Genomic DNA, 24,932 nt, shown 5'->3' with positions numbered 1-24,932 from the left:
CAAAACCAAACTGTGTGTGTGTGTGAGTGTGTGTGAGTGTATGTGTGTGTGTGAGTCTGTGTGTGAGTGAGTCTGTGTGTGAGTGTATGTGTGTGTCTGTGTGTGTGTGTGAGTGTGTATGTGTAGAGTGTGTGTGAGTGTGTGTATGTGTATGTGTGAGTGTGTGTGAGTGTATGTGTGTGTGAGTGTATGTGTGTGTGAGTGTGTGAGTGTGTATGAGTGTATGTGTGAGTGTGTGTGAGTGTGTGTGAGTGTGTGTGTGTGTGTGTGTGTGTGTGTGTGTGTGTTCAATGTGTTCTTTCAATGTAGTCCTGGCTGTCCTGGAACTCATTGTATAGACCACGCTGGCACTCACAGAGCTCTGCCTCCCAAGTGCTGGGATTAAAGGGATATGCCACCACATCATGTACACCATACTTTTTATATATTGTTTAGAACATTAAACACAAAGGTGCATACACTTGTCAAAAATAATTGATATATTTAATTAGCGCTGGGGATGTAGGTCAGTGGTGGAACACTTACCTGGCTTGTTCAAGGCTTCATCCCAGGCTGAGAAGAAGAAAGCCTATGAACAAGACCCCTTGACCTTGAAGATAGTCATGCACTGCAGAATGACATTTCAACGGCGGGCAGACAGCAGACAGCATACTTAGTCACCATCTGTAAGATTATGAGGAGGCTGGAGAATTCTTATCATCTAGTGATGTCCTAGCCACAGTAACACAGCGCCATGCAATACTCACATGTTTGTGGGACTGCAGTGCCAATTGTACAGAAGTGTAGCTTGGGGTCTGCAAGATGGCTCAGGGGGCAAAGGCTTGCTGCTAAACCTGACAACTTAAGTTCAATCCTCAGGACCCACATAGTGGAAGGGGAGAACAGACTCCTGCAAATTGTTCTCTGACTTCCACTTGGCTATGTGCGTGGGATGTGTGTGCATGCGCACCCATGCAACCATACACTGATTAAATAAATTTAATAAAAAGTATATCTCATAAACCTATATACAGCACACGATACATGGTAATGTCAGTAAATGAGTGTATGGCCCATCCTGAGGTTACATGCTTGTAATCCCAACAGGTAAAACAAGAGAATTGTAAGTTCTGGGCCACCCTTGGTTACATAGAGAGATTCAGCCTCAAAACAAAGGATATTAAATAGATGACTATGTTATTAGTGTATGCTTTACCGTGATATATTTTTTGTTAGTTTAAAATACACTACTTTTAATTATGGAAAACAGTGCACTGTAGCCAGCTAGTTCACCTTTACTGATTTTCTTAGTTGTGATTTACCTGTAAATATGACATTCATCCACTGGCCTCCTGATACAGTCTCAAAATGTACAACTGATCTGGGCTACTTACTGTACATAAATCTTATTTGTTTGTTTGTTTGTTTGTTTTGAAAGGGAGCCTGACGAAGTGGCATGTCTTTAGTTCCAGCCCTTAAGAGACAAAGGTATGTGGATCTCTATGGGTTTGAGGCCAGCCTGGTCTACATTCAAGTTTCAAGTCAGTCAGAAATACACAGTGAGCTCCATCTCAAAATAAGTGGGGTTAGGGGGTTGGGGATTTAGCTCAGTGGTAGAGCACTTGCCTAGGAAGCGCAAGGCCCTGGGTTCGGTCCCCAGCTCCAGAAAAAAAGAACCAAAAAAAAAAAAAAAGTGGGGTTGGGAGGGGTTTGAAGGGGACTGGAAGAGGGCTGGGAGGGGGCTGGGGAAACAGCTCAGCAAATAAAGGGGCTTGCTGCTAACCCTGAGGGCCCAAGTTTGATTCCCAGAAAACACAAAGTGGAGAGAGAGTACGGACTCAGGCAACTTGTCCTGTGACCTTCACACAAGTTGTCTGACCTTCACACAAGTTGTCCTGTGACCTTCACACAAGTTGTCCTGTGACCTTCACACAAGTTGTCCTGTGACCTTCACACAAGTTGTCCTGTGACCTTCACACAAGTTGTCCTGTGACCTTCACACAAGTTGTTCTGTGACCTTCACACAAGTTGTTCTATGACCTTCATGCAAGTTGTCCTATGACCTTCACACAAATTGTCTTATGATCTAAACACAAATCATACTCTGACTGATGTGTTTATAAAAAGATAGAGAGGATAGGTCCCGGGTTGTGGCACCAATGTTGTATTAATAAAAGGATAAAGAGATGGGGGATGGAGGTCTGGGGAAAAGGGGTGCCTCAGTGGGCCCATATTGAGGGACCAGCCACACCACAGTATAATATAGAATAGAGTTTATTCAGGCCATGAGGAGGGGAGCTAAGAAGGTAGTAGGGCAGAGAGAGAGAGAGAGAGAGAGAGAGAGAGAGAGAGAGAGAGAGAGAGAGAGAGAGAGAGAGAGCGCGCGGCCATGAGCATGTGGAGAGAAGAGGGGGAGGGGAATGGGGAGAGAAGGGACAGAGGGGTGAGAGAGAGCAAGAGGAAGCAGGAGCGAGAGAGGAGGAGGCAAGTAGCCCCTTTTATAGCGCCAGGCATACCTGACTCTTGCCAGGTAAGTGTGGGAGTGGAGCTTAGACAGAATGCTAACAATGACCTTCACATATTACTGTGCAATGAGCATGCCCACACCCCACTTCTCCAACCAGACAAGCAAACAAGTTAAAATACTTTTAACTGGAATTCTGGCTCAATTTGCAGTTACTGCCACAAGGTGGCAATGATACCTAAATCACAAAGGTTTAACTCTTGAATGATTTCATCATTCTATCCTGAGAGGTGGGATGATTTTTGTTGTTGTTGTTTTTGTTTTAATTTCATTTCTGAGACTTGTAGCCCCGAGTGCCTTGAACTCCATATGTAGCTGAGGCTGACCTTGAACTCCTGATTCTTCTGCCTCCACTTCCAAAGTGCTGGAGTTATAGGCATACTGCTCCACAACTGGCTATGGAGAGCTTATCTTTTCTTCTCTTTTCTTTTCATTTTCTGACGGTCTTTCTGTATAGCCCCGTCTGTCCTGTCACACACTCTATAGACCAGGTTGGCTTTGAACTCACAGAGATCCACCAGCCTCTGCCTTTGCCTCTGCTTCCTAAGGGCTGTGAGTGAAGGTGGGAGTGTTTTTCCTTGAAAGCGGGAGGCATTGTATTGGAGGCCTCTTTCTGTATCTATGCTTTCTCCTCCAGTGGTGCCCAGCTTTAAGAACCCATTTCTGTTGTAGGTGCACCTACGCCATTGATCCTTGCTGTGGTAGAAGAGTGGGCGGCTGCTAGGATGGTGGCTCTTACCCATAATCCCAGTTCTCGAGGCTGAGGCACAAGGATTATGAGTTAGAGGCCAACATGGCCTTATTTAGAAAAAATAATCACGAGGTAAACAGACAATGCATATCACATAATAACCTCATCTCCTCCCTTTTTGTTTCTTTTTTTAAAAAATTATTTATTTATTACGTTTACATTATACAGCTTTCTGCCTGAATGTAGCCTGCAGGTCAGAAGAGGGTATCAGATCTCAATGCAGATGGTTGTGAGCCACCATGTGGTTGCTGGGATTTGAACTCAGAACCTCTGGAGGGGTAGACAGTGCTCTTAACCTCTGAGCTATCTCTCCAGCCCTTCTCTTTTTGTTTCTTAATAAATTGCCTCCATTTTTTTTTTTTTTGGTGCTAATCACAGCTGAATTCAAGTGATGTCCTAAAGTTTTGTTTTGTTCCCATGTACTTGTGCATGTGTTGGGGGATATCCTATGTATGTGTTTGGGTGTCTGCGTGTGTGTGTATGTGTGTGTGTGTGTGTGTGTGTGTGTGTGTGTGTGTGTGTGCTTATGTAGGCCAGAAGTCAACATTGGATGGCTTCTATTTTTTTTTAAAAATTCTTTTGTAAATAATCATTTTTTATTATCTGGAATCTCTTTTTTAAAAAAAATTATTCATTTATATATGTGAGTACACTGTCGCTGTCTTCAGACACACCAGAAGAGGGCATCGGATCCCATTACAGATGGTTGTGAGCCACCATGTGGTTGCTGGGAATTGAACTCAGGACCTCTGGAAGAGCAGTCGGTGCTCTTAACCACTGAGCCACCTCTTCAGCCCCTATTTGGAAATCATATCATTCATCCTGATCACACCTCCCGGTCTTCCCATGTCCCATGTTCCCCCCTTCCCCATGAGCCCCACCCACACAAAAAAAAAAAAAAAGAAGGGGAAAAAAGCCATTCATTTTGTGTTGTTTATATGCTCACTAGAGCATGATCCAATTCCTAGTGGTCAGCCCTCCCAAGAGAGGATGAGTCTTTCTCTGTCTATGTCTGCACCAGAAACCATCAACTCCAGAGAGCTGTGCTCTAGGCCAGCTTGGATTGGGACCAGCTCTCCTGCAACCACATTCATTAAGCTTCAAGCAGCAGGCATCCACATGGGCTTCAGTGGTAATATGGGCCACAGATATTAACACAGCACTTGGCCATATAAGGACCACTGAACCTCTCATGGCCCTCAGTGGCTGCAGGGGCCAGGGGCTTCAACGTGGCCCCAGGTTCATAAATTGGCACATGTCATTCACATCAGGATGGTTCCCCCCAACCCTGCTCTCCAGGCAGCAAAACACAAGGACGTCACCAAGGCATCGGGCAGTGGCACAGATTGCATAAATCCACATGGATCTCAAGCTTCATCATGGCTTGGGGTCACAGAATGAACCACAGACACCAACACGGCCTCCAGTGGTATCAAGAAACGTGGTGGTCCTTTAAGAAGGTCCAATCCAGAAAGGGAACCTTTTCTCATCTTGGCCTCTGTGGCTGCCCAGAGAGAACCAGGGGGATCTCGTGGCTGAGTGGCAGGCTGAGGGGCTGAGTCTGCGTCTTCATATGCTCCAGCTGCACAGCATCCTGCTGCCCCTACTGGGCAATGACAGCACGTCAGCCTCAGCCCCCTCCCTCACCTGTCACCACCATCACATCTCCAACTCTGTCTTTCTCCACACACCATTCCGTTTTCTCAGTCTTTCCCACCCCTCCACATATTTGTTCCTTAGATACCTGCCACCTGATCGAGCTCACCTGGGCCAGTGCTTGGGCTTGGTCTGTGAGGCCAGGGCATTGCTTGGGTCTTATTTGACCCTTTAAAATTTTTTTATTTAAATTAATTTTTAAGATGTTTATCTATGTGAAGTGCAGGACAGAGAGACAGCCAACACGTAAGAGTTGGGGATCACCCAGGAGGGCTGGGGTGGGCAGGATGGAGTATAGGTTTTAGTAAGTAATAATTCAGTGATATCAGAGGGGAGAGTGTGCTAGCCGTGTGGAGGTTTGGAGTGGGCCCGCCATTGAGCTGCTTAAGGCATATTAAAAATATGGCTCTGGGGGCTGGGGATTTAGCTCAGTGGTAAAGCGCTTGCCTAGGAAGCGCAAGGCCCTGGGTTCGGTCCCCAGCTCCGAAAAAAAAGAACCAAAAAAAAAAAAAAATATGGCTCTGGGCTGGAGATGGCTCATTGTTAAGAGCATTGACTGTTCTTTCAGAGGTCCTGAGTTCAACTCCCAGCCAACCACGTGGTGGCCCACAACCATGTGTAATGAGGTCTGATGCCCTCTTCTGGTGTGTCTGAAGACAGCAATAGTGTACTCGCATAAAATAAATCTTTAAAAAAAAATATGGCTCTGTCTTTGTGTCTTTCATTCGAGAATCTACAACATAGGGGCGGTAGTGAGAGCTCGAGCTGCCACCACCGCCGGGCAATTTGAGAACCATGAATCAACTGTAGCTCCAGCCTTCAGATGAAGATGTAGAACTCTCAGCCCCTCCTGCACTATTCCTGCCTGGATGCTGCCATACTTCCTGCTTTGATGATAATGGACTGAACCTCTGAACCTGTAAGCCAGCCCCAGTTAAATGTTTCCTTTATAAGAGTTGCCATGGTCCTGGTGTCTCTTCACAGCCACAAAACCCAAACTAAGACATTACCTTAGATGTTAGCCATCTCTGCCAATGTGAACTGCCTTCAAGAGCCATCTATTTATTCAAGCTGTTGAGCATCTCCCATGGTAGGGCTTAAGGCTGTAAAGAGTCCTTATGTCAGGGGCGCAATTCTAGCAGGGGGACATGGAAGGACTCAGGTGAGCCCAGCTGTGGCCAGGGCTATGACAATAGACAAGAAAAGTGGAGGCAGGTGCTTGAGAAATAACGGGACAGAGAGACTAATTCCTACAGAAGGGGCTCTTATAATCTTATAAACATAGACTTCATATCTGGGTCCCTGGTACCACTGCAGTATCAGGCACTTGTTAAAAACTCAGACTCTCAGGCTCCGTCCTACAATACCAGGTGAGAGCCTGAGCATCAAGGAGGCCCCCAGTGGTTTCCAGGCCAAAGGCTGACTTAGAGGTTGCCGTGTCAGGCCAGGCAGGTAGAACAAGAAAAGTAGAGTCCGGGAGCAACTCTCTCTCCTATCAGTGATTGATTCAGCAGGCTAGGGAGCAGAGAGCCACGAAGCCATGCAAGGAGCAAGGAGAGAGGACAGGGCCACACCTGTGGTCCTCTCAGCCAAGCTGCCTATGATGACTGGGGAGAAGGGTCATTTTCTCATTGCTGTGATAAAATGCATGTCAGAAACACCTTGAAGAAGGAGAAGTTTTATTTTGAATTTGTCTTAGGTGGGGTTTTACTGCTGTGAACAGACACCATGACCAAGGCAAGTCTTATAAAAGACAACATTTAATTGGGGCTGGCTTACAGATTCAGAGGTTCAGTCCATTATCCTCAAGGCGGGAAGCATGGCAGCATCCAGGCAGGCCTGGTGCAGGAGGAGCTGAGGGTTCTACATCTTCATCTGAAGGCTGCTAGGGTAAGCTGACTCAAGGCAGCTAGGGGTGAGGGACTTAAGCCCACACCCACAGTGACACACCTACTCCAACAAGGCCACACCTCCTAATCGTGCCACTTCTTGGGCCAAGCATACACAAACCATCACAGAATTATAGTGTCAGCACACACAGTTCAGCCCATCATGGTGGGGAAAGGGCATTGCAGCTGCAGGAGAGTTCAGTCCCTGGGTGTTGGGAGCTTTGCAACAAAGCTGTTCATATTTTGAAAGATCAGAAGATAGAGAATTTGGGCTTGACCCAGAAGTAAAAACCACCTTCAAGGTACACTCTCAGCTGTGCATTTCAGCTTAATGGGGCCCATAACTTTTGAAAACACCTCCACTCACCGGACAAGAGTTTAAATACATGTGCCTATAGAAAATATTTGACAGTAGAGCCATTTACCTTCTTAGAATATACTGTCCTTGGGGTAGTAGTGGTGACTGTGGCCACTCTCAGGGATGAAGAGCCCAAAGCTGAAGTGGGTTTTTGGGTGGTTTTGTTTTGTTTTGTCTCTTTGTCTTGATCTCCAGCTCTGGGCACTGGAGGAGTTGTAGGGAGGATTTGGGACAAACTGACCCATCAGGAATGGTCAGGGCGGGTGTGTTGGAAGCTGAGCAAGCTGTCTTTTCTGGTACTGGACAGCCAGGACGAGCTCTGTGATTGTAATAAGCCAGAGGAGGGCCAGGGAGGCTCTAGAGCAAGAAGGCTTTTGCCAAACCCTTGCCAAACCCTTGCTGTGTGAAGGCTGCTGTCTTAGATACTTTTCTGTTGCTGTGAAAACACACCATGACCAAGGCAACTTATAGAAAAAAATGTTTAGCAGGGCTCACGGTTTCAGAGGGTCGAGTCCATGTTTTAGAATGGTAGCAGGCAGGCAGGCAGGCAGGCAGGCAGGCATGGCGCTGGGGCAGTAGCTGAGGGCTCACATCTGATTCCCCAAGGTCAATGCAGAGAGAGCTACCTGGGAACAGACTGGATTTTGACATTTCAAAGCCCATCCCTGGTTGGGGATTTAGCTCAGTGGTAGAGCGCTTGCCTAGCAAGCGCAAGGCCCTGGGTTTGGTCCCCAGCTCCCGAAAAAAAAAAAAAAAAAAAGAAAAAAAAATGACTTTTGGGCTGGAGAGATGGCTCAGTGGTTAAGAGCACCGACTGCTCTTCTCGAGGTCCTGAGTTCAAATCCCAGCAACCACATGGTGGCTCACAACCATCTGTAATGAGATCTGATGCCCTCTTCTGGTGTGTCTGAAGACAGCTACAGTATACTCACATATAATAAATATATATATATATATATATATATATATATATATATATATATATAAAAGCCCATCCCCAGTGACATACCTCTTCCAACAAAGCCATACCTCTTCCCAATCCTTCCCAAACAGATCCACTTATGGTGGTAGATCAAGCATTCAAACACATGAGTCTATGGGAACTGTTTTCATTCAAACACCGTAGCTGCCTATCTTAGGAGAGAAGTAAACAACTGGAAAGGGAGCAGAAAACTGACATGGATAAGCCTGACAAAATAAAACACAGAGGCACACCAGCACTTTGCCTGCTCCTGCCCCAGGGAGAGGTCTAGTTTTTCCTAGCAGGGGAACCTGTCCGCCTTCTTCACAGAACCAGAACAGATATAGATCCCCCAATGCCCAGTAACCACCAGGAAGTAGGTGTCTAATTCTATCCAAAAACTCAGAGAAAAGCAGGCATGACTATATTTACATGGAAAGGAGAGGGGTATTAAGCTAGGTTTGCTTTCTTTTTCTCTTCCTTTCCCTTGTTCCCTCCTCCCTCCCTCCCTTCTTCTGCCTTCCTTCTCTTATCTTCTCTTCCTTCTTTTCCTTGGACAGCTTCTAACTAAATAGTCCAGATGACATTTGAACTCCTGACTCTGCAGAAGGCTAGAACTTAGTGCCCACAGCACCTGGCTCACCCTAGGCCTTTCTGGAGAGAGTCTGCTTAGGGCTCCACCCCTGGTCTGGCCAATGGTGTATCAGAGGAGGCCTATTCCTCAGCTAGGATTTGCCAAGGTCAGGCTGTTCCAGCAGCAAAGGGATGAGTGCTCTCTTCAGAAACAAAGCTCTGACGGAAAAGGAAAACAGCCTTGGGAGTGGTGAGATGGCTCTGTGGCTAAAGGAGCTTGCTGCCAGGTCTGAAGACCTAAGTTCAATTCCCCAGGTTCCCCATGACAGAAGGAGAGAACTAACTCCCCCAAGTTGTCCTCTGGCTTCCACATGCACATCATAGCACTCAAGCACCACCACCCCAAATAAATATATAGAAATAATAGTACAATTTTTAAAGAAGGAAAATAGGCTCCCCCCAACCCCAACTCACTCTCTAATAACAACTGCTATACATTTTGGTGGTAAAAAAATTATTTTACAAGTGTTTTGCCCCATGTGTATTTGTTCACATTTAAACATAACTGAGATTATAATAGCCACACATCACAAGCCTTACTTTTTCACCGAGTACACTATAAACTCTTCACTATTAGAATTGCTGTAATCGTAATTAATATGCTATAATGATGAGACAGGCAGACTCCATGACAGGCTTCAAATTGGCAGTCTAGACTAGGCCTAAGAACTGGCAAGTCCAGGGCAGGCCCAGGCATGTCAGTTACTAGAAAACAATCCAGGCTTCAGGCAGCTAGTCAGAAACTATCCTGCCCTTAGAAACCACCTGGCCTGAAGCAAGGACAATGGGTCAGCAAGTTTTCACACCTCCCAACAACAGTTTCCAGCCCCTATTCCCCTGGAGATGGAGTAAGATAAAGAAAGACCACTTACCTTGTGTGAGCATTCCTTCTAGGTTCCACCCCACAGTTACCTGGCAACAGTCAAGTATGCCTGACTCAGTATAAAAGGGGCTGCTTGCCCCCTCCTCACTCTCTTACTCTCTTACCCTCTTTTCTCTGTTCCTTTTCTCCCCTCCCCTCTTCTCTGTCTCTATTCCCTCAACTCCCCTCCCCATGCCCTAAATAAACTCTAGTCCATACTATATCTGTCCTAAGGCTGGTTCCTCAGGGGAAAAAAATGCCGTACCATACCACACCTCCACCAAACATATTCCTGGTCCTTCCATTCTTTTTTTTTTATAAAACACAACACTCCAGACTTCCTCAGCAACAGTTTCCAGACCCCATGCCCCAGAATACCCCTGGAGATGGAGTAAGATAAAAGTCACCTACCCTGGAGTCCCCTAATGTGCTTTAAATCTGGCCTTCAAGTTTGCTTGGTTGTCTCTCTATCTTGGTAATGGGGAGACCCCAGCACGCTGGACTTCTGCAGAATAAAACACTCTTCGAGTTTATGCACTATTTGAGTCCAGGGTGAATCGTGGACTGTTAAAATACTATGATTGTAAGTTAATGAGCTATGTCCCTGTTGTAGGGACAGATGTGCATCTCACTGTGACTGAGGCTATATAGAGGAATTGGGATTTCTAAGAGATTTTTTTCCCCCTTTAAAAATCTTCTTAAATTACGTCGTTCATTCATTTTGTGTAAGTGTGTGCAGCACATGCCCACAGTGCTTGTATGGGGCGGGGGGTCAGAGGACCACTTGCAGGAGTTGATTCTCACCTTCTGAGGAAGGATACTAGGTAGTGAGAAGGAAGAAAGAGATTCTAGAGGTTAACATAACAAAGGTGGCAGGAAGAGACCGGCAGTCCAGAGCTCACCTGCCTCCCTTCAAAGCAGGTGTGAGAGACAGACGTTTATGAACTTAGAGGAGCCTCCCTTCAAAGCAGGTGTGAGAGACAGACGTTTATGAACTTAGAGGAGGTGTGTGTGTACTGTGTTAATGCCCTGTGGGAGCCAGGCCACTTGGAAGGCCCGGGATGCCTCTAGGCTCCTCTGGGCCTCTCCCTTAATAAGCTATTCCCTTTTTTGTAACTTTCCACATGTCTCTGTACAATTCATAAGAGTACGTTCTGGAGAGATGGCCCCGTGGGTAAGAGAACTGGCTGCTCCCCCGGAGGATTCAGATTTGATTCCCAGCTCTCACAGGGCTGCTCACAAGGACCAGAGGATCTGTTGCCCTCTTCTGGCCTCTGTGGGCACCAAGAATCCATGTGGTGCACAGACAGACATGGAGGCCAAGCCCACATACATATAAAATAAAAACAAATAAATAATTAGGGGAGGAGGCACATGGGTTCCTGGGGATCCATCTAGGCTGTTGGCTTGGCAGCAAGCACTCCTATCTGTTGAGCCATCTCCCTAGCCTGGACGTTTCTAAATCTTTCATTCTGACTGAGGAAGTTCTTTTTACAATGTCCCTCTCAGTTACTAAGGAAAGTTTACTGTGGAATAATATGAAGCGATAATTTAAACAGCTTTTTCTTTAACCCCAATTTTACTTCAGTTGACTGTGTATGTCGGAAAGCTTCTCTCTCTCTTGCCCTCCCTCGATGGGCACCCTGAACCGTAATTCCCCTCCTCCGCTGGGATATCTGCTGAGCCTCCTATAACCCTCACTGAGGAGTCCGATGCCCAGGCTTGTTACAGAGTGAGGTTAAAGTAACAAACAAATGGAAATCTGTGAGGCACTTGGGACCAGTGTCTTAGGATGGAGATGTCCTCCCAGGAGGCCTGAAATGAACATCAGCCAAAGCCATTCTGGGAGAGAAAGACAGAGATTTTTAGGTGATAGAATGTACTGATGCCTGCCAGGCAGTCTGTTGGGAAGAGGGTGAAGGTGTGGGTGGGAGGGATGGGGCCATGGTGGGAGAGGTGGGAGCAGGGGATAGGGGTAAAGGCAGGGGCAGGGGCTGGGGCATTTGAAGGTCAGAGTAGGGTGGGCATGGAGAGGCAAGGGTGGGGTGAAGGCAGGGGAGGTAGGGTGGGAGTGGAGGGGCAGGGACCAGGTTGGGGTGGGCGGCTAGGGAAAGAGCTGGCATTGCTGATTAGCAGAACTGAACTGGAAGGCAGGGGGTTACGTATTTGTACTGGCTCTTTTTGTGCGTCAACTTGACACAAACTTAAGTTATCACAGAAAGGAGCCTCCCTTGAGGAAATGCCTCCATGAAATCCAGCTGTAAGGCATTTTCTCAATTAGTGATCAAGGGTGGGGAGGGCCCATTGTGGGTGGTGCCATCCCTGGGCTGGTGGTTCTGGGTTCTATAAGAAAGCAAGCTGAGCAAGCCAGGGGAAGCAAGCCAGTAAGAAACATCCCTCCATGGCCTCTGCATCAGCTCCTGCTTCCTGACCTGCTTGAGTTCCAGTCCTGACCTCCTTTAGTGATGACCAGCAATGTGGAAGTGTAAGCTGAATAAACCCTTTCCTCCCCAACCTGCTTCTTGGTCGTGATGTTTGTGCAGGAATAGAAACCCTGACTAAGACAGTATTCTTCAGCTAAATTCCCAGTACACAAGGAAAAGCAAAAAACAGTGAAGGTGGGTCTGATGAAATGGTAAGGGACTGTCAAGAGACAGCATCTCTGAGTCAGACTATATTGTCTCCTTTGGGTAAAACCTACACAAAATAAACTGAAGCTAGCTTAAATTTGGGGATTAATTACTGGAATTATTAGACTACCTGGGAGTTTCAGCATCTGTTTCCTTTTGCTGTTGTTTTTAAGATTTATTCTTTTTTTAATGTGTTGAATATTTGTCTTTGTGTATGTGCACCATGTGGGTGCAGATGTTGAAGCAGCCAGAAGAGGGCGTGAGATTCCCCAGAAACTAGAGGGACAGACGGCGGGGCATTGTCAGGTCGGTGCTGGGAAAGAAGCCCAGATCCTCTGCAAAAGCAGCCAGTGCTCTTAACTACTGAGCCATCTCTCCAGCCTCTGTGATTATGGTTATGTTTCATTTTGCTTTTTGAGACAGACTTTCTTGTAGCCCAGGTTGACCTGAACTTACTATGTAAGCAAGACTAGCCTTGAACTCCTGATCTTCCTGCCTTGGCCTCTTAAGTGCTGGGGTCATAGGTATGTACCATCATGAACCTATAAATGGCTTCTTCTACACTTCTATACTTTTTCAGTCCGTTAGCGGAAAGTTTGACTATCTGCTACTTACACTATAAAATTTAATCACTCAAAGAAACCAAAGTGTACATCTTAGTCGCTCTTTCAATCAGGTTCCAATCAGACAAGAGAAGCTGTAAAGTAATTAGAATAGGAAAGTTTAACCTAAGGAATTATTAACTATACTAAGGATTAGAGTAAGGAGGGATTGGCAGGTAAGAATGAGAGTATAGGAAGAGCGTCTGTAACGAGTCACTGCCAGCCATAGGGCTGGGGTGGAGCATCCAAGACAGAATTCCCATGGCCAAAATCCAGGTCTTGTTGCAGCTTCTGCATTGGATGTCCTACCCTTCTGTCTTAGTTAGGGTTTTACTGCTGTGAACAGACACCATGACCAGGGCACCTCTTATAAAGAACAACATTTAATTGGGGTTGGCTTACTCTCAGAGGTTCAGTCCATTATCATCCAGGCAGGCATGGTGAGGAGGAGCTGAGAGTTCTGCATCTTCATCTGAAGGCTGCTAGCAGAAGACTGACCTCCAGGTAGCTAGGATGAGGGTCTTAAAGCCCACACACACAGTGACACACCCATTCCAACAGGGCCACACGCACTCCAACAGGGCCTCACCTTCTAATACTGCCATTCCCTGGGCTGAGGATATACAAACCATGACACCCTCCCACTTCCCCTCCCTCCATTATCCTGATATGGTCTAGTCAGCAGGCTCCTGTAGCTTGTAGCAGCTGGTTTCTACAGCATAGACACATCTAGTATCCAGCCCCTAGTAGCATCAGCATAGGGTTTGTAAAATACAGATGGCTTCTCCAACACCTGCTTACTGTAGCACATGGTGGCCAATATCATCTAAAGGCCAGGGCCTTTCCCTCATAGATTCCCTATATTGTCTTACAGAAGAGTAAGTCTGTCAGACAAATACTTAGAAGATGGATTTCAAGTAAAATCAACGCCCATGGAACCAAAGTGACTTCTCTACTGGCCGGTTGTCAAACGCTCAATGTGGTAAGGTTCTCAGGGGTAGTTTCTGACCAATGTACCAATCTTAGGCCAAAAAGGATAGCATGGAGACTGCTACTCGCATATGCAACAGGCTAGAGTGTCTTAGTCAGGGTTTCCATTCCTGCACAAGACACCATGACCAAGAAGCAAGTTGGAGAGGAAAGGGTTTATTCAGCTCACATTTCCACATTGCTGTTCATCACCAAAGGAAGTGAGGACTGGAATTCAAGCAGGGCAGGAAGCAGGAGCTGATGCAGAGGCCATGGAGGGGTGCTGCTTACTGTCTTGCTCAGCTTGCTTTCCTATAGAACACAAAACTACCAGCCCAGGGATGGCACCACCCATAATGGGCCCTCCCCGCCCTCGATCACTAATTGAGAAAATGCCTTACAGCTGGCTTCATGGAGGCATTTCCTCAAGGGAGGCTCCTTTCTCTGTGATAACTCCAGCTTGTGTCAAGTTGACACACAAAACTAGTGTGTGTGAGTACAAAGAGTGTTTTTATTTCTCAAAAGCAAGAAGCCTGCACGCAGGGTTTGGCCACTTACAAAAACGGTGACCCCAGACAAAGGGGTTCAAGTCTTTTATAGGGGACTAGGGGAACTTTAGCCGAGGATAGGTGATCTGAAACTTCACTGGTGGGTGCTGTGGGAGATACATGGGTCAGTGCTTGATTGGCTGCTATGTTAGTTTTACTATGTTTGGTGAGGCCTTGAGGAAATTTCAGGAACCGACTGAACTCTGAGCTCTTTTCTTTGTCAGGGCCATCAGCAGATGAACAGATTAACAGCCCATTGTCAGTATCTCTTTCTGAGCAGCCCAATCTGCTTCCCTGGGGGAACTGGAATGTTTTTATTCCCAAGGTTTTTGTATGCATGTATGTATGCACGCATGCATGCATGCATGTATGTATGCATGTATGTATGTATGCACACATGCATGCATGTATGCATGCATGTATGTATGTATGTATGTATGTATGTATTTTAGAGGACCTCTCAAAACAAATTGCTGTCTGTAGTAGCTCAGGATATTCCATCAGGTTTCACCGTGGTCTTCCAGAACCAGCAAGTTGCTCTTCCTTTCTTTTTATCCACATGTGGCGCTCACCGAGAAACTCTCTAAATCTTCTTCCCCCAATCCTAGTACCATCTAGACAGCTTACACCCAGTAGCTGTACAGTGCCATGCTATCTAGAAAGAGAGGTCAACCACTGCAAACTAAGAAATATGCTAAATAAGTCTTCCCCTAGACCACTCATAACTAGTGCCCTAGAAAAACCATCTCTGACCCTGAAAAATTCAAGAACTGGGTTTTGGTCTCAGGAACTCAATCAAGAGATTTCCTTGCAAGCTCTGGAGCCCACACCCTAGACAATGCTGCTGACCTATTCCCCAGGAAAGAAGCCTGCAGGACATATAATTGGGTATAGCTACAGTATGTTCTGCTAATGTGTGTCTTCTGGTTGGTGAACTTTTGAGCTGCTTCGAGACTTCACCATTGCCCAGAGCCATAGTTATTGAGCCCCTCTCCCAGGCATGGCTGTAACCATGTTGTTCCATGCCTGCTAGCTATTTCATATTGTTGCTGTTATATGCCTGCCAGTCATTGAGGCAGAAAAGTAACTTGACCCAGAGCAAGGTCATTCTCATCACATATTCTGCTATGTTCTGTATGAGGAGATTGTTAATCTTAAGAAATCCCACAAAGCTTTACGCAGGACTCATTAAACTAAAGGTCAATATGAACTGTTATGTCTCAGATGGCTTGAGTCAGAGCCGACCACTGAGCATCACTTCCTGCATCTGTGTATGAGCTCACTGTGGGTTTTGTGGGTTTTTTCCTTTATAAGACTGCCTTGAGAAATGGTCTAGGTTGTAGCTGAGCCCCCAGATTCTGAGCTGCAGCCCTCATGGATCAATCTTAGGGTATGTGTTCAATAAACCATCCCTGTGTGACTGAGATCAGTGACTGTGTGGTTTGCGGGGAGACTCCTAGACCCCAACAATAATCACATTTTTGTGATTAGCACTGAGCATAAAGTTTATGTCTGCTGTCTTGTTTTGGTATTTCAAGTGATTGATTTAGGGCAGATCAGGGTTAAAAATAGTGGTAGGCACCAGTGCGCACGTGTGTGTGTGTGTGTGTGTGTGTGTGTGTGTGTGTGTGTGTGTCTGTCTGTCTGTCTGTCTGTCCGTCTGTCTCTCTCTCTCTCTCTCTCCTTCCCTCTTTCTTTCTTCCTTTCTCTGTCTCCCCTTCCCTCTCTCATTCCTTCTTCCTTTCTCTCTCTCTCTCTCTCTCTCTCTCTCTCTCTCACTCTCTCTCTCTCTCTCTCTCTCTCTCTCCAGGCTCTTATGTGTCCCAGGCTAGTCTTAAACTCTTCATGTAGCTAAGGATTGCATTGAACTCCTGATCCATGTGCTTCTACCTCCTAAGTCTGGGGACAACAGACATGTTTCCCTATTCCAGGTTTATGGTCTGCTGAGGATGGAACCCAGGGCTTTGTGTATGATATATGCAAGGACTCCATCAATGGTGTCTCATCTCCAGTTTGCAGCCTGCTCTTCAATCGGAAAAAAGTATGATATGACAGTTTATAGATGTAGTATCCAGTGGTTTCAACTGAACTGTGCCAATTTCATCCTGCTGGGCCAGTTTAAACCATTTCAGGACATCCCTGCACACATGAAGAAACTTTGAGTGCATACAGGCATGCGAGCGTGTATATTATATATGTATGCAGATGGGGACATCTGAAATCTCCTTTTGCATTTCTTTAGCTGATATTGGGGTTAAATAATCATGCTCAATTTGTTAATCTCTTGACCTTTCTTGAGAATCGTCTGCTGAGGTCATTCACATTTAAGAAGTTTCAATTTCTGTGGAATTTTATCACCTAAATTCTATACAAAAGTCCGTTTTAGACTCTATCTTTGTATTTCCAAATCCTTTGGAATTATAGGAGGAGGACTGGGGAGCTCAGTAGCTTAGATGGGACTGGAAGTAGGTATATAGGAGTCTGAAGCGGGGTTGGGGATTTGGCTCAGTGGTAGAGCACTTGCCTAGGAAACGCAAGGTCCTGGGTTCAGTCCCCAGCCCTGGAAAAAAAAAAAAAGAAAGAAAAAAAAAAGAATTAATAGTAGGAGTCTGAAGCATGGCAGACCAGGCGAGCTCTCCCTCACTGGCATTTCCTTCAAGAGAAGAGACTGGCCTGGTCAGAACTCTATTCTATTTCTGAACTGTCCAGAGGGGTCTCTGTAATTTCTTATCTTTATTGTGATCCAATTTAAGTCTCCAAGTAAACTTTGCAACTTAATAGGCCTAACCACATTTTTAGAGAAAACATTCACTTAGAATGTGATTTTGTTTTTTAATGTGATAAATTATCAGAGTGAGAATCTCACTATCCCCGGAGCCCCGAGGTTTCCCTGGCTGTCCCAGAGAGCATGTGTGTTCTGTCAGTTAGTTTCTAGCACACAGTTGCTAGCACACAGTTGGTTGGTAGGTAGCAAGCATTTGGTATAACTATGCCAGTGTATACAGACACACGGGAGGTGACAGCAGTTGCGTGTGCTGGAGCTGAGCAATGACAAGCCAGGGCAGAGTAGTTACTGTTGGTCACCTGACATGATGGGCAGGATTGGGAAATAAAGGAGTGAGCTGTGTGTCTATTTTTGTCTCATTGGTGCCACCAGAAACCTGGGATAGGAGGCAGGATACTCAGAGAAAATTACAGAGACGTGGGAAGGGAGAGAGACCTTTCTTTTTTTCTTTCTTCCTTTCTTTCTTCCTTTCTTTCTTTCTTTCTTTCTTCCTTCCTTCCTTCCTTCCTTTCTTTCTTTCTTTTTTAAATTATGTGAATACATTGTCACTCATCAGATGGTTGTGAGTCACCATGTAGTCACTGGGAATTGAACTTAGGACCTCTGGAAGAGCAGTCAGTGCTCTTAATGGCTGAACCATCTCTCTAGCCTGGAGAGACCTCTTTCACTGCCAGGCAATGGTGGTATACACCCTTAAATCCTGCACTCTGAAGGCAGAGGTAGGCAAATCTCTGAGTTTGATGCCAGCTGGTCTACAGAGTGAGTTCCAGGACAGTCAGGGATACACAGAGAAACTGTCTTGAAAAACAAACAAACAAACAGAACCACTCAGGTTGCTGTGGGCAACAATGTAGAGTTGGGCCTCCATCCCTGTTGCTACTGACAGTCCTGTGTGGGTTGTTTCTGATATCATCAACCAAATTTCATCTATCTATCCATCTGTCTATTCATCCATCCATCCACTTACTCATGTATGGTTGTTTGAATAGATATGACCTCCATAGATTCATGTGTTTGAATGCTTAGCTATAGGGAGTAGCACACTAGGAGGTGTGGCCTTGTTGGAGAAAGCACACCATTGTGGAAGGGGGCTTTGGGGTCTTACATGCTCAAATTACACCCAGTATAGTACATAGTCTCCTCCCGTTGCTGTCAGATCAAGACACAGAGCTCTCAGCTCCTTCCCCAGCACCGTGTCTGCCTGCATGCCGCCATACTTCCCACCATGATGATAATGGACTGAACCCCTGAAACTGTAAGCCAGCCCCAGTTAAATGTTTTTCCTTTAAGAGTTGCCATGGTCATGGTGTCTCTTCACAGCAATGAAACCCTAAGGAAGATACATTGCATGAATGTATGCGTGTCTTTACATGATCTATCATCTTTCTATTTGTTCTTTTGACACCTAACAAGGACCTGCTCTGTAGCATGCTGAGAGCACTTTATTTTATTTTATTTTAATTTTTTGAGACACAGTTTTCTATCCCTCTGGCTATATGTAGTCAAGGAGGCTCTTGCATGCTCCCCCGTGCAAGGTTCATAGTCCTGTACTATGCTTGTATTATGTACAATGCTCGGTTTGTGTGGTGGTGAGGATTGAACTCAGGTCTTTACAAGTGGTAAAGCCCTTCCTTGTCTGATGTCTATGCGGCTCTAAATTCAATCTCCAGTTTTTGGTTTTTTTTTTAAGAAAAGTTAAAATTGAAAACGAGACAACATGGTAGTGTCCCTCTAGCTGTTTGCTGAAAGTATGCTGTATGAGGTAGGGATGATAGAGCCTATTACTTGAGATACTGAGGCAGGGGGATTGCTTGAGTTCAGGAGTAGGAGGCCAGCCCAAGTGGCATGGTGGCTTTTTTTTTTTTAAAGCTTGTATAAATGTTCCTTCCCTCAAAAGCTCTTCCCTGAGCAGGCGGTCAAACCGCTTTTGATGTTCATTCCTATATACTTCTAATTTCTCGTCAGAACACTTGTCACAGTTTGTCGTAGTAGTCTGACCTTTTCTCTTACGTTTATTTAGTGTATGAATATGAATGTGCATACATGCCACAGTACACACGTGGAGCTCAGAGGACAATGCGCAGGCCTTCTCTCCTTCCTGCTTTACATGGGTTCCATCTGTCGGGCCCCGGCATTGTATTGTTCTTGGTATATTTATTTGATGAATGTGTCCCTTCCGGTTGCCTGGAAGCTCTGTGGTGACAAAGCCTCAGCCCAATTTGCTGATGAGTGACCACTCAACACCCAGTCTAAGTCTAGTACAAGGCATGTCCTCGGTTGACAAGAAATGAACACGTTAACATAAGTACCCACCATACACAGGAATTATAGGATTTTGTGCTAAATTAATGATTCTCTAAGTGTTTCCCTTGGGCTAGCAACAGATTCAACATTTGAGATCTCATTAGAAGTGAAAATTCTTCGCTTCACTTCACTCAGGATGAGAAAATAGGTTGTTTTTGTTATTTTTGTTTTTTTGTTTTTGTTGTTGTATTTTTCTTTTTTTCTTTTTGTTTTAAACAAGGTCTCACTTTATAGACTTGGCTGGCCTGGAACGTTCTATGTAGATCAGACTAGCCTCAAAGTTACAAAGATGTGTTCTACGACACCTGGTTGGAAATGAAACTTGATATCAATGGTCAGCAATCTGAGTGTTAACAAATGTAGTAAACTAACAGATGGCCATTATATGGAGCCTTAAACATCTATGGATTCTTGTTTCTTAAGTCTGTGTAGCCTGATGCTTAGCTAGTGCCCCATCCATCATGTCTTCTGACAGATTCTAGTCTGGATTTTTTTTTTTTTTACCAAGACCCATATGGAAATGGCAGGAAAGCTCCAGGGAACTTAGGTGCCCTGGCTTCCACTGAGCCTAGGCTAACACAGGACTGTCCTAGCAGTATCTTACAGAACAGTGTCTGAAAGGTCATTCCCAACCCTTTCTTTTATTGGCCAAGACCTCAGTGTCTTTCCCAGTAGCACTTCTGGGTTTGGATTCAAACGTCATTCTTAACATTTCTGTCGAAGCTTCACTTGATTTCGGCTGTCATTCACCTACCCTATTCTATGCTGTTTAGTCCCAAAGATATAAACTGAGGTGAGGGATCTTTCTAAGTCTACCCCGTTGCACTCAACTGAATAGAAACATTGGGGTTTAGAACATCTCGGATTTGATTGGTGGAAAAGTCAGTCAGGACCTCACGGGGAAAGGAGATTGAGAAAGTGGGTAGGATGTCCTCTGGAATTTTGGTGCTCCATTTAAACCAGGTGTATTGTGACATGACATGACTTTCCTAAAGTGGAAGTCTCAGTCCCCACCTTCACCCACTACTTATGACAAGTAAAAAAGGAGCGTTCTGCTGAGATGGAGAGGCAATGTGAAGAAGTGGTTTCCTCTAATGTCAGTGTATTAGTCTCATTTTACAAAGTATTTTTTTAAAAAAATAACTACTATAAAACCATGAAAAAACAAGATTCCATTGCTAATTTGTTTGTCCTGTGGTTCCTTTGTCTGGTTTTAGATCTTATGATTTCTTTTGTTAACAGAAAAAAAAAAACATGAAAAAAAAGTCTGTGTAGCCCTGGCTGTTCTGGGCTTCACTCTGTAGACCAGGCCTGCCTCTGCCTCCTGGGTGCTAAGATTAAAGGCGTGTGCCACCATGCCCGTCTGAGGATGGCTTTTAGCACAGAGGCAAGAGCAGTTCTCTCTGGTTTGCAGAACACTTCCCGGAGAAGGGGCTATTTCCTAGGGAAGCTTCCAGGTTCATAAACAGAAAAGCAACTGGGACAGAAAACCGTACATCCCAAGGCGGCACGTAACAATACATCAGTCTGGATCTTGAGTGGCTCTGTCTGTAAGTAGCTCTGTGGTTCGCTAAGCGTGGCATGAGATGGGAGTGTGGGCAGAGGTCTCAATGCCACGCGTTAAACAGGGAGTGTGTGTGTATCTTACCCCACACCCCCACATACCCCACAGCCTCAGCCCCCACTCCCCACCCCACCCCCGCCCCTACAACCCCACACCCCTCCAACTTCTGCTCTCCCTATCTGGATTCACTTCCAAGCTCTGTGTTCCCGGGCGCTATCCCCTCCTGAATCTCCCTCACCCCCCCACCCCCCTTTGTGAGTGAGACAGCCTAGCTGCTGGTCCAGCCCTACTGCACCTTCCCCTGGTGGAGCCCATTGATGTCTGCCTTGCCTGAACATGCCTGGTTTGTAGCTTTGAAGCTTACCACGGCCACCAGGATGCTGGGGAAAGGCCAGGATGCTGGGGCTCTCCCAGGGAACTTTGCCAGGACACCCAGTAGCTGGTTGATATGGAACTTCCAGGGCTTCAGTAACGCGGTTCCTCTCCTGGGAGACTTCCGGCTCTGGGAGAAAGTGACATCAGAGGCCAGGCTTCTCTGGACTACTCAGTGCTCCCCACCATGAGTGCTACACACACACACACACACACACACACACACACACACACACACACACACACAAAACAAAAAACCCCTAAATGTTACTTTTTTTTTTTTTTAAGAAAGAGAAGGAGGTCATTAGAGAACCACCTTCTCATCAGTATTTGGTTTGACTCTGCCTTTTGTCTACCCTGAGCTTTGTTTTAAAGACCAAGGGGTGAACTGAGAATAGGACCCCCATTGAAGGAATCAGAGAAAGAACTGGAAGAGCTTGAAGGGGCTCGAGACCCCATATGTACAACAATGCCAAGCAACCAGAGCTTCCAGGGACTAAGCCACTACCTAAAGACTATACATGGACTGACCCTGGACTCTGACCTCATAGGTAGCAATGAATAGCCTAGTAAGAGCACCAGTGGAAGGGGAAGCCCTGGGTCCTGCTAAGACTGAACCCCCAGTGAACTAGATTGTTGGGGGGAGGGCGGCAATGGGGGGAGGATGGGGAGGGGAAAAAAAAACAAAAACAAAACAAAACAAAAAAAGACCAAGGGGTGAGCCATTCCTGGGGGCACATATCTTTGATCCTGGCACTCAGGAAGCAGAGGCAAGTGGATCTGTGTGAGGCCAGCCTGATCTACACACTGAATTCCAGGCTAGCCAGAATGAGACCTTGTTTCAAAAACAAATCAAAGGTTGAGAGTTGTGTTTTGATGGGGCTCCTGGTATCGGGACATGGGGTGGGGGACATGTGGACATGTTCCCCAGGTGTGAGATTATTTATTTTTAACTTTCTGGTTGTTCTGTTGATGGAACCCAGGGCCTGGTGGACAATAGGCAAAGCCGCTTCCACTGAGCCCAGCCCTCAACCAGAATTCCTTTGTGTGGCTCAGTCCTTGAGGATGGAGACCTTGTGGAGGAAGAGCTGAGATGAGAGTAAACCCCGACTCTTTGACCTGTGACCCTCACTCTCCCCAGACAACCAAGGCACCGAGGGGCTAGCCACTAAAACCTGACAATTTGGCCCAGTGACTGGACAATGCCAGGCTCCAGTGAGGACCCTTATATCCTCCTGAGCTGGTAGATAAACTGAAAAAAGAAAAAAAAAAAAAGATAAACTGACACTCTGAGTCCTCACCAGGGGTCAGCGGCTCAGGGCAGGCCCTCCCCACTGGCTCCCACACCCGTGGCTTAAATCTGAGCCAATGTTGCCTCAGGCTCCCTATGGGACACCAACCTTGGTCTAACTCCTCACCGCGAGGAGCTGGGATGGCTTCCTGGAATAAGAAAGCTTTGACTGGAAGAGCAGTTTTGTCAGAGTCAGAGGGAGGAGGTGTCAGCAGACTGAGCAGGAAAACACACTCTGGGTATGAGTAACAGACGGCAGGCGAAAGAGTTTCCAGGTTAAAAGAGAAACCAGGACACATGGAGTGGGCTTGTCTCCTCTCCAGAGGACAGGCTGTGGTCTGCCTTGACGTTGTTACCACAGATGGGCTAAGGCTGCTGAATGCATTGGTTCCAGACCTGGGATTCGGCTATAACTGAGAGCAGAGGTTGGAGGGAGGGGTAGAGGAGACCACCTAGATGCACGCCGGTGTCCTGAGAGAGGGTTTGAGGTAGATGGCTAACAGGTAAAGGCAAGCCCCGCAGCCCTAGTTTGATTCCCAGAACTCATGTTAGGTAGAAGGAGAAACCAGACTCTGCCCTCCATGTGTGTGCCACATCCCCCCTCCCCCACATACGCGCACAAACACACACACACACACACACACACACACACACACACACACACACACACACACACGAAGGAATCCAGAGTGGAAGCACTTAGAAGCAGAGTCCCCTCTGGGCTGAGCTTGAAGCACTTGGGCCTCCACTCTTTCAGAGAGATGCTTCCTATCCCAGTTCTCCCACGCTCCTTGTTTTGGAGTCAGCATCAGTGTTTCAGGGCAGAAAAGGCCAAGGTCGCCAGATGTGCTGCAACACTGGATGGTATTGAAAAACCCAGACCATCCTCTCGCTGGATCTGTTCCTGGGAGCAGAAAAATGATATGGAAAGCCTCCTGAAGCAGGCGATCTTTGCTGTCTTTTGGCCACCACTGTCCTCTTGGAGGTTGGTTTGAGTGTATATGATGGAAGATTCATCACAAGTGCAGCGTGCTCAGTTCATGGCTGGATACCTGCCCTTACCACACAGGTCCTGAGGCAGGAGGTTGATTGGTCACAGGTCTCTTGCCTTTCTCCCCTCTGACACCCAGTGCCTCAGCAAAGAGGCACCCACCAGATTCAAGTCTCTTTGCCTTGACCTTTCCAGACTCTAGGACTATAAAAAATAGATCTGTATACTTTATAAATGACTCAGTCCCAGGTACAGATGGGGAGCGGTTTGCAGAACAGTCACTTACGCAAGTTCAAAATGATACAGAGTTCAGACACCAGCTAACTGCTGCCAACAGCCTCTGGCTCTCCTCTGCCATTCTGCACTGTTTTCTATGCTCAGGGTCCACTTCTCTGAAAGCATGAACGTACGAGCTATGCCTCAGGCTCTGTCTTCTAGAGATTGGCCCAGAACAATCTTCTGAGAGCTTCTCTTTTCCTGAAACAGTTGTTCCTCCTGGAACTAAGGTTCTCAGAACACTCCGGAAATGCCGTGCTAGAAACCTTTGCCTGTAGGTTCCTCAGACTCCCCATGTCCAAGACTGAATTAGCCTTTTCCTTCTTCCTGTGTATGTCTTCCTTTTCTGGCCTTCCCTAGCTCACTGCCTAGTATCACATTTGCCTACCACCTTTGCAATCTGGATGTCTTTTAAGAAAATAACTTTGAGGTATTGGTATGTGGCTCTGGACCTTGGTAGTGTAAATCAAGCTAATCTGGAACTTATAATGATCCCCCTGCCTCTGCCTTCTGAGTGCCAGGATTAGTTCAGCTCAACCACTTCCTCCTTAAGTGTCTCCTCCCACCCCCCAGGGTCTCATGTAACACAGGCTGGGTTTGAACTTACTGTAGCTGCGGGTGATCTTGACTTCCTCTTCCCTCGAGCCCAAGTGCTTTTACCATCCCAGTTTCTGGGTATCATCCTTGTCACCTTCCTCCTCTCCTCTGACCTGCCTCCCTTCCTCCCTCCTCTCCTCTGACTCACTAACAATTATTCATTGTTTGTTAAAGAGGCAGTGTACTAATGGGGGAGGGGTTGGAGGCTCCCTCATGCCTGCAATCTTAGCACTTAGGAAGCTGTGACAGGAGGATTGCCATGAGTTTCAGGTCCAGCCTGGTCTACATAGTGAGTTTCAGACCAGCCTGGGCTACAGACTAAGACCCTATCTCAAAAGACAAACAAATATGTCAGGTGGTGATGGCACACACCTTTAATCCCAGCACTTA

The 24,932-nt window shown here is 46.3% G+C and overlaps 1 long non-coding RNA gene across 2 annotated transcripts; it reads right to left on the bottom strand.

The window, feature by feature from the left end:
• Positions 1–525: 525 nt before the first annotated feature.
• On the bottom strand, positions 526–24,652 carry LOC148005749 (uncharacterized). 2 transcript variants are annotated; one of them, XR_015620803.1, is made up of 3 exons: positions 24,553–24,652; positions 21,380–21,517; positions 526–663 (listed from the first exon to the last, which is right to left on the bottom strand). It is a non-coding gene; the product is annotated as an uncharacterized LOC148005749 (long non-coding RNA). The 2 variants fall into 2 exon arrangements; XR_015620802.1 differs by lacking the exon at positions 526–663 and adding an exon at positions 13,978–16,922.
• Positions 24,653–24,932: the final 280 nt, after the last annotated feature.

Source organism: Rattus norvegicus, chromosome 5 (assembly GCF_021556685.1).
Source record: "Rattus norvegicus strain SHRSP/BbbUtx chromosome 5, alternate assembly SHRSP_T2T, whole genome shotgun sequence".
NCBI classification, from domain to species: Eukaryota; Metazoa; Chordata; class Mammalia; order Rodentia; family Muridae; genus Rattus; species Rattus norvegicus.
This window is presented reverse-complemented; position numbering and strand designations above follow the sequence as displayed.